Source organism: Ascaphus truei, chromosome 1 (genome assembly GCF_040206685.1).
Source record: "Ascaphus truei isolate aAscTru1 chromosome 1, aAscTru1.hap1, whole genome shotgun sequence".
Classification (NCBI taxonomy): Eukaryota; Metazoa; Chordata; class Amphibia; order Anura; family Ascaphidae; genus Ascaphus; species Ascaphus truei.
In genome coordinates, this window is record NC_134483.1 from 287217730 (window position 1) to 287231684 (window position 13955).

The following is a 13955-nucleotide window of genomic DNA, read 5'->3' on the forward strand; positions in this document are numbered from 1 at the left end:
CACTCTTCCCGAGGGACTTAGAAGAATTTTGTGATATTTTTTATTAAAATGGTGTATAAGGGTATATATATAAATATATTTTATGCACTGTATATGAGCTGGCGATTTCTAAGTCTGTGGTTCCGAGAGGGGGTAACCAGGCTCACTAATAAAGGTCAAGCCACTTGGCTGCCAGAATGCCCTGCTTCAGCACAGACCAGAAAGGCATTGTGATAAGCGTATCCCCGGTATAGTCAGGGGTTAATGGGAGTCGTCCCGGTCCCCCCAGTATACGCCCAGAACCATGGACCCGGTACTTGTGGTTCGGACTGTCTCCAACCAGCCATAATGTTGTGAGAGTGAAATTATGTCTAAGTCCAGCTTTGGTACATTAGAAGCAACTCTGAAACTTAACCTAAGCGTTTTTCGAAGCTACTTTTTGGCTAACTTCTTATAGGAAGGTCTAGGAGCTCTGAAAATGAACGTGCGCGTCTTTCACTCTTCCCGAGGGACTTAGAAGAATTTTGTGATATTTTTTATTAAAATGGTGTATAAGGGTATATATATAAATATATTATATAAATATATTTTATGCACTGTATATGAGCTGGCGTTTTCTAAGTCTGTGGTTCCGAGAGGGGGTAACCAGGCTCACTAATAAAGGTCAAGCCACTTGGCTGCCAGAATGCCCTGCTTCAGCACAGACCAGAAATGCATTGTGATAAGCGAATCCCCGGTATAGTCAGGGGTTAATGGGAGTCGTCCCCTTCCCCCAGTATACGCCCAGAACAATGGACCCGGTACTTGTGGTTCGGACTGTCTCCAACCAGCCATAATGTTGTGAGAGTGAAATTATGTCTAAGTCCAGCTTTGGTACATTAGAAGCAACTCTGAAACTTAACCTAAGCGTTTTTCGAAGCTACTTTTTGGCTAACTTCTTATAGGAAGGTCTAGGAACGCTGAAAATGAACGTGCGCATCTTTCACTCTTCCCGAGGGACTTAGAAGAATTTTGTGATATTTTTTATTAAAATGGTGTATAAGGGTATATATATAAATATATTATATAAATATATTTTATGCACTGTATATGAGCTGGCGATTTCTAAGTCTGTGGTTCCGAGAGGGGGTAACCAGGCTCACTAATATATGTCAAGCCACTTGGTTGCCAGAATGCCCTGCTTCAGCACAGACCAGAAAGGCATTGTGATAAGCGTATCCCCGGTATAGTCAGGGGTTAATGGGAGTCGTCCCCGTCCCCCCAGTATACGGCCAGAACCATGGACCCGGTACTTGTGGTTCGGACTGTCTCCAACCAGCCATAATGTTGTGAGAGTTAAATTATGTCTAAGTCCAGCTTTGGTACATTAGAAGCAACTCTGAAACTTAACCTAAGCGTTTTTCGAAGCTACTTTTTGGCTAACTTCTTATAGGAAGGTCTAGGAGCTCTGAAAATGAATGTGCGCGTCTTTCACTCTTCCCGAGGGACTTAGAAGAATTTTGTGATATTTTTTATTAAAATGGTGTATAAGGGTATATATATAAATATATTATATAAATATATTTTATGCACTGTATATGAGCTGGCGATTTCTAAGTCTGTGGTTCCGAGAGGGGGTAACCAGGCTCACTAATAAAGGTCAAGCCACTTGGCTGCCAGAATGCCCTGCTTCAGCACAGACCAGAAAGGCATTGTGATAAGCGTATCCCCGGTATAGTCAGGGGTTAATGGGAGTCGTCCCCGTCCCCCCAGTATACGCCCAGAACCATGGACCCGGTACTTGTGGTTCGGACTGTCTCCAACCAGCCATAATGTTGTGAGAGTGAAATTATGTCTAAGTCCAGCTTTGGTACATTAGAAGCAACTCTGAAACTTAACCTAAGCGTTTTTAGAAGCTACTTTTTGGCTAACTTCTTATAGGAAGGTCTAGGAGTTCTGAAAATGAACGTGCGCGTCTTTCACTCTTCCCGAGGGACTTAGAAGAATTTTGTGATATTTTTTATTAAAATGGTGTATAAGGGTATATATATAAATATATTATATAAATATATTTTATGCACTGTATATGAGCTGGCGATTTCTAAGTCTGTGGTTCCGAGAGGGGGTAACCAGGCTCACTAATAAAGGTCAAGCCACTTGGCTGCCAGAATGCCCTGCTTCAGCACAGACCAGAAAGGCATTGTGATAAGCGTATCCCCGGTATAGTCAGGGGTTAATGGGAGTCGTCCCGGTCCCCCCAGTATACGCCCAGAACCATGGACCCGGTACTTGTGGTTCGGACTGTCTCCAACCAGCCATAATGTTGTGAGAGTGAAATTATGTCTAAGTCCAGCTTTGGTACATTAGAAGCAACTCTGAAACTTAACCTAAGCGTTTTTCGAAGCTACTTTTTGGCTAACTTCTTATAGGAAGGTCTAGGAGCTCTGAAAATGAACGTGCGCGTCTTTCACTCTTCCCGAGGGACTTAGAAGAATTTTGTGATATTTTTTATTAAAATGGTGTATAAGGGTATATATATAAATATATTATATAAATATATTTTATGCACTGTATATGAGCTGGCGTTTTCTAAGTCTGTGGTTCCGAGAGGGGGTAACCAGGCTCACTAATAAAGGTCAAGCCACTTGGCTGCCAGAATGCCCTGCTTCAGCACAGACCAGAAATGCATTGTGATAAGCGAATCCCCGGTATAGTCAGGGGTTAATGGGAGTCGTCCCCTTCCCCCAGTATACGCCCAGAACAATGGACCCGGTACTTGTGGTTCGGACTGTCTCCAACCAGCCATAATGTTGTGAGAGTGAAATTATGTCTAAGTCCAGCTTTGGTACATTAGAAGCAACTCTGAAACTTAACCTAAGCGTTTTTCGAAGCTACTTTTTGGCTAACTTCTTATAGGAAGGTCTAGGAACGCTGAAAATGAACGTGCGCATCTTTCACTCTTCCCGAGGGACTTAGAAGAATTTTGTGATATTTTTTATTAAAATGGTGTATAAGGGTATATATATAAATATATTATATAAATATATTTTATGCACTGTATATGAGCTGGCGATTTCTAAGTCTGTGGTTCCGAGAGGGGGTAACCAGGCTCACTTATATATGTCAAGCCACTTGGTTGCCAGAATGCCCTGCTTCAGCACAGACCAGAAAGGCATTGTGATAAGCGTATCCCCGGTATAGTCAGGGGTTAATGGGAGTCGTCCCCGTCCCCCCAGTATACGGCCAGAACCATGGACCCGGTACTTGTGGTTCGGACTGTCTCCAACCAGCCATAATGTTGTGAGAGTTAAATTATGTCTAAGTCCAGCTTTGGTACATTAGAAGCAACTCTGAAACTTAACCTAAGCGTTTTTCGAAGCTACTTTTTGGCTAACTTCTTATAGGAAGGTCTAGGAGCTCTGAAAATGAATGTGCGCGTCTTTCACTCTTCCCGAGGGACTTAGAAGAATTTTGTGATATTTTTTATTAAAATGGTGTATAAGGGTATATATATAAATATATTATATAAATATATTTTATGCACTGTATATGAGCTGGCGATTTCTAAGTCTGTGGTTCCGAGAGGGGGTAACCAGGCTCACTAATAAAGGTCAAGCCACTTGGCTGCCAGAATGCCCTGCTTCAGCACAGACCAGAAAGGCATTGTGATAAGCGTATCCCCGGTATAGTCAGGGGTTAATGGGAGTCGTCCCCGTCCCCCCAGTATACGCCCAGAACCATGGACCCGGTACTTGTGGTTCGGACTGTCTCCAACCAGCCATAATGTTGTGAGAGTGAAATTATGTCTAAGTCCAGCTTTGGTACATTAGAAGCAACTCTGAAACTTAACCTAAGCGTTTTTAGAAGCTACTTTTTGGCTAACTTCTTATAGGAAGGTCTAGGAGTTCTGAAAATGAACGTGCGCGTCTTTCACTCTTCCCGAGGGACTTAGAAGAATTTTGTGATATTTTTTATTAAAATGGTGTATAAGGGTATATATATAAATATATTATATAAATATATTTTATGCACTGTATATGAGCTGGCGATTTCTAAGTCTGTGGTTCCGAGAGGGGGTAACCAGGCTCACTAATAAAGGTCAAGCCACTTGGCTGCCAGAATGCCCTGCTTCAGCACAGACCAGAAAGGCATTGTGATAAGCGTATCCCCGGTATAGTCAGGGGTTAATGGGAGTCGTCCCCGTCCCCCCAGTATACGCCCAGAACCATGGACCCGGTACTTGTGGTTCGGACTGTCTCCAACCAGCCATAATGTTGTGAGAGTGAAATTATGTCTAAGTCCAGCTTTGGTACATTAGAAGCAAATCTGAAACTTAACCTAAGCGTTTTTCGAAGCTACTTTTTGGCTAACTTCTTATAGGAAGGTCTAGGAACGCTGAAAATGAACGTGCGCATCTTTCACTCTTCCCGAGGGACTTAGAAGAATTTTGTGATATTTTTTATTAAAATGGTGTATAAGGGTATATATATAAATATATTTTATGCACTGTATATGAGCTGGCGATTTCTAAGTCTGTGGTTCCGAGAGGGGGTAACCAGGCTCACTAATAAAGGTCAAGCCACTTGGCTGGCAGAATGCCCTGCTTCAGCACAGACCAGAAAGGCATTGTGATAAGCGTATCCCCGGTATAGTCAGGGGTTAATGGGAGTCGTCCCCGTCCCCCCAGTATACGCCCAGAACCATGGACCCGGTACTTGTGGTTCGGACTGTCTCCAACCAGCCATAATGTTGTGAGAGTGAAATTATGTCTAAGTCCAGCTTTGGTACATTAGAAGCAACTCTGAAACTTTACCTAAGCGTTTTTCGAAGCTACTTTTTGGCTAACTTCTTATAGGAAGGTCAAGGAGCTCTGAAAATGAACGTGCGCGTCTTTCACTCTTCCCGAGGGACTTAGAAGAATTTTGTGATATTTTTTATTAAAATGGTGTATAAGGGTATATATATAAATATATTATATAAATATATTTTATGCACTGTATATGAGCTGGCGATTTCTAAGTCTGTGGTTCCGAGAGGGGGTAACCAGGCTCACTAATATAGGTCAAGCCACTTGGTTGCCAGAATGCCCTGCTTCAGCACAGACCAGAAAGGCATTGTGATAAGCGTATCCCCGGTATAGTCAGGGGTTAATGGGAGTCGTCCCCGTCCCCCCAGTATACGGCCAGAACCATGGACCCGGTACTTGTGGTTCGGACTGTCTCCAACCAGCCATAATGTTGTGAGAGTGAAATTATGTCTAAGTCCAGCTTTGGTACATTAGAAGCAACTCTGAAACTTAACCTAAGCGTTTTTCGAAGCTACTTTTTGGCTAACTTCTTATAGGAAGGTCTAGGAGCTCTGAAAATGAATGTGCGCGTCTTTCACTCTTCCCGAGGGACTTAGAAGAATTTTGTGATATTTTTTATTAAAATGGTGTATAAGGGTATATATAAAAATATATTACATAAATATATTTTATGCACTGTATATGAGCTGGCGATTTCTAAGTCTGTGGTTCCGAGAGGGGGTAACCAGGCTCACTAATAAAGGTCAAGCCACTTGGCTGCCAGAATGCCCTGCTTCAGCACAGACCAGAAATGCATTGTGATAAGCGTATCCCCGGTATAGTCAGGGGTTAATGGGAGTCGTCCCCGTCCCCCCAGTATACGCCCAGAACCATGGACCCGGTACTTGTGGTTCGGACTGTCTCCAACCAGCCATAATGTTGTGAGAGTGAAATTATGTCTAAGTCCAGCTTTGGTACATTAGAAGCAAATCTGAAACTTAACCTAAGCGTTTTTCGAAGCTACTTTTTGGCTAACTTCTTATAGGAAGGTCTAGGAACGCTGAAAATGAACGTGCGCATCTTTCACTCTTCCCGAGGGACTTAGAAGAATTTTGTGATATTTTTTATTAAAATGGTGTATAAGGGTATATATATAAATATATTTTATGCACTGTATATGAGCTGGCGATTTCTAAGTCTGTGGTTCCGAGAGGGGGTAACCAGGCTCACTAATAAAGGTCAAGCCACTTGGCTGGCAGAATGCCCTGCTTCAGCACAGACCAGAAAGGCATTGTGATAAGCGTATCCCCGGTATAGTCAGGGGTTAATGGGAGTCGTCCCCGTCCCCCCAGTATACGCCCAGAACCATGGACCCGGTACTTGTGGTTCGGACTGTCTCCAACCAGCCATAATGTTGTGAGAGTGAAATTATGTCTAAGTCCAGCTTTGGTACATTAGAAGCAACTCTGAAACTTTACCTAAGCGTTTTTCGAAGCTACTTTTTGGCTAACTTCTTATAGGAAGGTCAAGGAGCTCTGAAAATGAACGTGCGCGTCTTTCACTCTTCCCGAGGGACTTAGAAGAATTTTGTGATATTTTTTATTAAAATGGTGTATAAGGGTATATATATAAATATATTATATAAATATATTTTATGCACTGTATATGAGCTGGCGATTTCTAAGTCTGTGGTTCCGAGAGGGGGTAACCAGGCTCACTAATATAGGTCAAGCCACTTGGTTGCCAGAATGCCCTGCTTCAGCACAGACCAGAAAGGCATTGTGATAAGCGTATCCCCGGTATAGTCAGGGGTTAATGGGAGTCGTCCCCGTCCCCCCAGTATACGGCCAGAACCATGGACCCGGTACTTGTGGTTCGGACTGTCTCCAACCAGCCATAATGTTGTGAGAGTGAAATTATGTCTAAGTCCAGCTTTGGTACATTAGAAGCAACTCTGAAACTTAACCTAAGCGTTTTTCGAAGCTACTTTTTGGCTAACTTCTTATAGGAAGGTCTAGGAACGCTTAAAATGAACGTGCGCATCTTTCACTCTTCCCGAGGGACTTAGAAGAATTTTGTGATATTTTTTATTAAAATGGTGTATAAGGGTATATATATAAATATATTTTATGCACTGTATATGAGCTGGCGATTTCTAAGTCTGTGGTTCCGAGAGGGGGTAACCAGGCTCACTAATAAAGGTCAAGCCACTTGGCTGCCAGAATGCCCTGCTTCAGCACAGACCAGAAAGGCATTGTGATAAGCGTATCCCCGGTATAGTCAGGGGTTAATGGGAGTCGTCCCGGTCCCCCCAGTATACGCCCAGAACCATGGACCCGGTACTTGTGGTTCGGACTGTCTCCAACCAGCCATAATGTTGTGAGAGTTAAATTATGTCTAAGTCCAGCTTTGGTACATTAGAAGCAACTCTGAAACTTAACCTAAGCGTTTTTAGAAGCTACTTTTTGGCTAACTTCTTATAGGAAGGTCTAGGAGTTCTGAAAATGAACGTGCGCGTCTTTCACTCTTCCCGAGGGACTTAGAAGAATTTTGTGATATTTTTTATTAAAATGGTGTATAAGGGTATATATATAAATATATTATATAAATATATTTTATGCACTGTATATGAGCTGGCGATTTCTAAGTCTGTGGTTCCGAGAGGGGGTAACCAGGCTCACTAATAAAGGTCAAGCCAATTGGTTGCCAGAATGCCCTGCTTCAGCACAGACCAGAAAGGCATTGTGATAAGCGTATCCCCGGTATAGTCAGGGGTTAATGGGAGTCGTCCCCGTCCCCCCAGTATACGCCCAGAACCATGGACCCGGTACTTGTGGTTCGGACTGTCTCCAACCAGCCATAATGTTGTGAGAGTGAAATTATGTCTAAGTCCAGCTTTGGTACATTAGAAGCAACTCTGAAACTTAACCTAAGCGTTTTTCGAAGCTACTTTTTGGCTAACTTCTTATAGGAAGGTCTAGGAACGCTTAAAATGAACGTGCGCATCTTTCACTCTTCCCGAGGGACTTAGAAGAATTTTGTGATATTTTTTATTAAAATGGTGTATAAGGGTATATATATAAATATATTTTATGCACTGTATATGAGCTGGCGATTTCTAAGTCTGTGGTTCCGAGAGGGGGTAACCAGGCTCACTAATAAAGGTCAAGCCACTTGGCTGCCAGAATGCCCTGCTTCAGCACAGACCAGAAAGGCATTGTGATAAGCGTATCCCCGGTATAGTCAGGGGTTAATGGGAGTCGTCCCGGTCCCCCCAGTATACGCCCAGAACCATGGACCCGGTACTTGTGGTTCGGACTGTCTCCAACCAGCCATAATGTTGTGAGAGTGAAATTATGTCTAAGTCCAGCTTTGGTACATTAGAAGCAACTCTGAAACTTAACCTAAGCGTTTTTCGAAGCTACTTTTTGGCTAACTTCTTATAGGAAGGTCTAGGAGCTCTGAAAATGAACGTGCGCGTCTTTCACTCTTCCCGAGGGACTTAGAAGAATTTTGTGATATTTTTTATTAAAATGGTGTATAAGGGTATATATATAAATATATTATATAAATATATTTTATGCACTGTATATGAGCTGGCGTTTTCTAAGTCTGTGGTTCCGAGAGGGGGTAACCAGGCTCACTAATAAAGGTCAAGCCACTTGGCTGCCAGAATGCCCTGCTTCAGCACAGACCAGAAATGCATTGTGATAAGCGAATCCCCGGTATAGTCAGGGGTTAATGGGAGTCGTCCCCTTCCCCCAGTATACGCCCAGAACAATGGACCCGGTACTTGTGGTTCGGACTGTCTCCAACCAGCCATAATGTTGTGAGAGTGAAATTATGTCTAAGTCCAGCTTTGGTACATTAGAAGCAACTCTGAAACTTAACCTAAGCGTTTTTCGAAGCTACTTTTTGGCTAACTTCTTATAGGAAGGTCTAGGAGCTCTGAAAATGAATGTGCGCGTCTTTCACTCTTCCCGAGGGACTTAGAAGAATTTTGTGATATTTTTTATTAAAATGGTGTATAAGGGTATATATAAAAATATATTACATAAATATATTTTATGCACTGTATATGAGCTGGCGATTTCTAAGTCTGTGGTTCCGAGAGGGGGTAACCAGGCTCACTAATAAAGGTCAAGCCACTTGGCTGCCAGAATGCCCTGCTTCAGCACAGACCAGAAATGCATTGTGATAAGCGTATCCCCGGTATAGTCAGGGGTTAATGGGAGTCGTCCCCGTCCCCCCAGTATACGCCCAGAACCATGGACCCGGTACTTGTGGTTCGGACTGTCTCCAACCAGCCATAATGTTGTGAGAGTGAAATTATGTCTAAGTCCAGCTTTGGTACATTAGAAGCAAATCTGAAACTTAACCTATGCGTTTTTCGAAGCTACTTTTTGGCTAACTTCTTATAGGAAGGTCTAGGAACGCTGAAAATGAACGTGCGCATCTTTCACTCTTCCCGAGGGACTTAGAAGAATTTTGTGATATTTTTTATTAAAATGGTGTATAAGGGTATATATATAAATATATTTTATGCACTGTATATGAGCTGGCGATTTCTAAGTCTGTGGTTCCGAGAGGGGGTAACCAGGCTCACTAATAAAGGTCAAGCCACTTGGCTGGCAGAATGCCCTGCTTCAGCACAGACCAGAAAGGCATTGTGATAAGCGTATCCCCGGTATAGTCAGGGGTTAATGGGAGTCGTCCCCGTCCCCCCAGTATACGCCCAGAACCATGGACCCGGTACTTGTGGTTCGGACTGTCTCCAACCAGCCATAATGTTGTGAGAGTGAAATTATGTCTAAGTCCAGCTTTGGTACATTAGAAGCAACTCTGAAACTTTACCTAAGCGTTTTTCGAAGCTACTTTTTGGCTAACTTCTTATAGGAAGGTCAAGGAGCTCTGAAAATGAACGTGCGCGTCTTTCACTCTTCCCGAGGGACTTAGAAGAATTTTGTGATATTTTTTATTAAAATGGTGTATAAGGGTATATATATAAATATATTATATAAATATATTTTATGCACTGTATATGAGCTGGCGATTTCTAAGTCTGTGGTTCCGAGAGGGGGTAACCAGGCTCACTAATATAGGTCAAGCCACTTGGTTGCCAGAATGCCCTGCTTCAGCACAGACCAGAAAGGCATTGTGATAAGCGTATCCCCGGTATAGTCAGGGGTTAATGGGAGTCGTCCCCGTCCCCCCAGTATACGGCCAGAACCATGGACCCGGTACTTGTGGTTCGGACTGTCTCCAACCAGCCATAATGTTGTGAGAGTGAAATTATGTCTAAGTCCAGCTTTGGTACATTAGAAGCAACTCTGAAACTTAACCTAAGCGTTTTTCGAAGCTACTTTTTGGCTAACTTCTTATAGGAAGGTCTAGGAGCTCTGAAAATGAATGTGCGCGTCTTTCACTCTTCCCGAGGGACTTAGAAGAATTTTGTGATATTTTTTATTAAAATGGTGTATAAGGGTATATATAAAAATATATTACATAAATATATTTTATGCACTGTATATGAGCTGGCGATTTCTAAGTCTGTGGTTCCGAGAGGGGGTAACCAGGCTCACTAATAAAGGTCAAGCCACTTGGCTGCCAGAATGCCCTGCTTCAGCACAGACCAGAAAGGCATTGTGATAAGCGTATCCCCGGTATAGTCAGGGGTTAATGGGAGTCGTCCCCGTCCCCCCAGTATACGCCCAGAACCATGGACCCGGTACTTGTGGTTCGGACTGTCTCCAACCAGCCATAATGTTGTGAGAGTGAAATTATGTCTAAGTCCAGCTTTGGTACATTAGAAGCAACTCTGAAACTTAACCTAAGCGTTTTTCGAAGCTACTTTTTGGCTAACTTCTTATAGGAAGGTCTAGGAACGCTTAAAATGAACGTGCGCATCTTTCACTCTTCCCGAGGGACTTAGAAGAATTTTGTGATATTTTTTATTAAAATGGTGTATAAGGGTATATATATAAATATATTTTATGCACTGTATATGAGCTGGCGATTTCTAAGTCTGTGGTTCCGAGAGGGGGTAACCAGGCTCACTAATAAAGGTCAAGCCACTTGGCTGCCAGAATGCCCTGCTTCAGCACAGACCAGAAAGGCATTGTGATAAGCGTATCCCCGGTATAGTCAGGGGTTAATGGGAGTCGTCCCGGTCCCCCCAGTATACGCCCAGAACCATGGACCCGGTACTTGTGGTTCGGACTGTCTCCAACCAGCCATAATGTTGTGAGAGTTAAATTATGTCTAAGTCCAGCTTTGGTACATTAGAAGCAACTCTGAAACTTAACCTAAGCGTTTTTAGAAGCTACTTTTTGGCTAACTTCTTATAGGAAGGTCTAGGAGTTCTGAAAATGAACGTGCGCGTCTTTCACTCTTCCCGAGGGACTTAGAAGAATTTTGTGATATTTTTTATTAAAATGGTGTATAAGGGTATATATATAAATATATTATATAAATATATTTTATGCACTGTATATGAGCTGGCGATTTCTAAGTCTGTGGTTCCGAGAGGGGGTAACCAGGCTCACTAATAAAGGTCAAGCCAATTGGTTGCCAGAATGCCCTGCTTCAGCACAGACCAGAAAGGCATTGTGATAAGCGTATCCCCGGTATAGTCAGGGGTTAATGGGAGTCGTCCCCGTCCCCCCAGTATACGCCCAGAACCATGGACCCGGTACTTGTGGTTCGGACTGTCTCCAACCAGCCATAATGTTGTGAGAGTGAAATTATGTCTAAGTCCAGCTTTGGTACATTAGAAGCAACTCTGAAACTTAACCTAAGCGTTTTTCGAAGCTACTTTTTGGCTAACTTCTTATAGGAAGGTCTAGGAACGCTTAAAATGAACGTGCGCATCTTTCACTCTTCCCGAGGGACTTAGAAGAATTTTGTGATATTTTTTATTAAAATGGTGTATAAGGGTATATATATAAATATATTTTATGCACTGTATATGAGCTGGCGATTTCTAAGTCTGTGGTTCCGAGAGGGGGTAACCAGGCTCACTAATAAAGGTCAAGCCACTTGGCTGCCAGAATGCCCTGCTTCAGCACAGACCAGAAAGGCATTGTGATAAGCGTATCCCCGGTATAGTCAGGGGTTAATGGGAGTCGTCCCGGTCCCCCCAGTATACGCCCAGAACCATGGACCCGGTACTTGTGGTTCGGACTGTCTCCAACCAGCCATAATGTTGTGAGAGTGAAATTATGTCTAAGTCCAGCTTTGGTACATTAGAAGCAACTCTGAAACTTAACCTAAGCGTTTTTCGAAGCTACTTTTTGGCTAACTTCTTATAGGAAGGTCTAGGAGCTCTGAAAATGAACGTGCGCGTCTTTCACTCTTCCCGAGGGACTTAGAAGAATTTTGTGATATTTTTTATTAAAATGGTGTATAAGGGTATATATATAAATATATTATATAAATATATTTTATGCACTGTATATGAGCTGGCGTTTTCTAAGTCTGTGGTTCCGAGAGGGGGTAACCAGGCTCACTAATAAAGGTCAAGCCACTTGGCTGCCAGAATGCCCTGCTTCAGCACAGACCAGAAATGCATTGTGATAAGCGAATCCCCGGTATAGTCAGGGGTTAATGGGAGTCGTCCCCTTCCCCCAGTATACGCCCAGAACAATGGACCCGGTACTTGTGGTTCGGACTGTCTCCAACCAGCCATAATGTTGTGAGAGTGAAATTATGTCTAAGTCCAGCTTTGGTACATTAGAAGCAACTCTGAAACTTAACCTAAGCGTTTTTCGAAGCTACTTTTTGGCTAACTTCTTATAGGAAGGTCTAGGAGTTCTGAAAATGAACGTGCGCGTCTTTCACTCTTCCCGAGGGACTTAGAAGAATTTTGTGATATTTTTTATTAAAATGGTGTATAAGGGTATATATATAAATATATTATATAAATATATTTTATGCACTGTATATGAGCTGGCGATTTCTAAGTCTGTGGTTCCGAGAGGGGGTAACCAGGCTCACTAATAAAGGTCAAGCCACTTGGTTGCCAGAATGCCCTGCTTCAGCACAGACCAGAAAGGCATTGTGATAAGCGTATCCCCGGTATAGTCAGGGGTTAATGGGAGTCGTCCCCGTCCCCCCAGTATACGCCCAGAACCATGGACCCGGTACTTGTGGTTCGGACTGTCTCCAACCAGCCATAATGTTGTGAGAGTGAAATTATGTCTAAGTCCAGCTTTGGTACATTAGAAGCAAATCTGAAACTTAACCTAAGCGTTTTTCGAAGCTACTTTTTGGCTAACTTCTTATAGGAAGGTCTAGGAACGCTGAAAATGAACGTGCGCATCTTTCACTCTTCCCGAGGGACTTAGAAGAATTTTGTGATATTTTTTATTAAAATGGTGTATAAGGGTATATATATAAATATATTTTATGCACTGTATATGAGCTGGCGATTTCTAAGTCTGTGGTTCCGAGAGGGGGTAACCAGGCTCACTAATAAAGGTCAAGCCACTTGGCTGGCAGAATGCCCTGCTTCAGCACAGACCAGAAAGGCATTGTGATAAGCGTATCCCCGGTATAGTCAGGGGTTAATGGGAGTCGTCCCCGTCCCCCCAGTATACGCCCAGAACCATGGACCCGGTACTTGTGGTTCGGACTGTCTCCAACCAGCCATAATGTTGTGAGAGTGAAATTATGTCTAAGTCCAGCTTTGGTACATTAGAAGCAACTCTGAAACTTTACCTAAGCGTTTTTCGAAGCTACTTTTTGGCTAACTTCTTATAGGAAGGTCAAGGAGCTCTGAAAATGAACGTGCGCGTCTTTCACTCTTCCCGAGGGACTTAGAAGAATTTTGTGATATTTTTTATTAAAATGGTGTATAAGGGTATATATATAAATATATTATATAAATATATTTTATGCACTGTATATGAGCTGGCGATTTCTAAGTCTGTGGTTCCGAGAGGGGGTAACCAGGCTCACTAATATAGGTCAAGCCACTTGGTTGCCAGAATGCCCTGCTTCAGCACAGACCAGAAAGGCATTGTGATAAGCGTATCCCCGGTATAGTCAGGGGTTAATGGGAGTCGTCCCCGTCCCCCCAGTATACGGCCAGAACCATGGACCCGGTACTTGTGGTTCGGACTGTCTCCAACCAGCCATAATGTTGTGAGAGTGAAATTATGTCTAAGTCCAGCTTTGGTACATTAGAAGCAACTCTGAAACTTAACCTAAG